This window comes from Colobus angolensis, unplaced genomic scaffold (genome assembly GCF_000951035.1).
Source record: "Colobus angolensis palliatus isolate OR3802 unplaced genomic scaffold, Cang.pa_1.0 Scaffold401, whole genome shotgun sequence".
Classification (NCBI taxonomy): Eukaryota; Metazoa; Chordata; class Mammalia; order Primates; family Cercopithecidae; genus Colobus; species Colobus angolensis.
In genome coordinates this window covers 454205-455093 of record NW_012117389.1, presented here as the reverse complement: position 1 = coordinate 455093, position 889 = coordinate 454205, and positions in this window count along the sequence as shown.

The following is an 889-nucleotide window of genomic DNA, read 5'->3' as shown; positions in this document are numbered from 1 at the left end:
TATTTTTAGTAGAGACAGGGTTTCACCGTGTTAGCCAGGATGGTCGCGATCTCCTGACCTTGTGATCTGCCTGCCCTGGCCTCCCAAAGTGCTGGGATTACAGGCATGAGCCACTGCACCTGACCAGAAGGAATCATTTAAATAAAGTACTGGAGAATGTACTGGGAGAGAACAGTTAAAGAAGAGAAGAGAAATATATTTCAGGCGAAGAGAACATAGAATGAATAAAGGCCCAGAGATAATACAGCCTGAACAAAAGCTGCAGTGCAGGATGAGCTTAGGCTGGTAAACTGGACCTTGTATATTATGCAAAGGACTTTGGATTCTTTTCTGTTTCTTGTGAAATATGAAATAAACTCATCTAGTTTTTACTTTATGATGACTTATAATCATTTTGGGGAGCCAAGAGTGTATTAACCTGTGTGTTAAGAAGATATCTTGGGCCAGGCATGGAGGCTCACACCTGTAATCCCAGCACTTTGGGAGGCTGAAGCAGGAGGATGGCTTGAGCCCAGGAGTTTAAGACCAGCTGGGGCAACACAGTGTGACCTCACTTCTACACACACACACACACACACACACACAATTATTAATTAGCCAAGGCAGTGTACCATGCCTGTGTTCCCAGCTAGGATGAGGTGGGAGGATTGTTTGAGTCTAGAAAGTCAAGGCTGCAGTGAGCTAGGTTCACATCACTGTACTTCATACTGGGTGACAGAGAGAGATCTTGTCTCAAAAAAAAAAAAAAAAGATATTCGGCAAACATGTAAAATGGCCTTGCAAAAATGATGGAAATTGAGGTATGGAGAAATACTGCTTTTCATATCTACAAGAACTTGTCTTTTTTTTTTTTTTTTTCTGAGACGGAGCTTTGCTCTTGTTGCCCAGG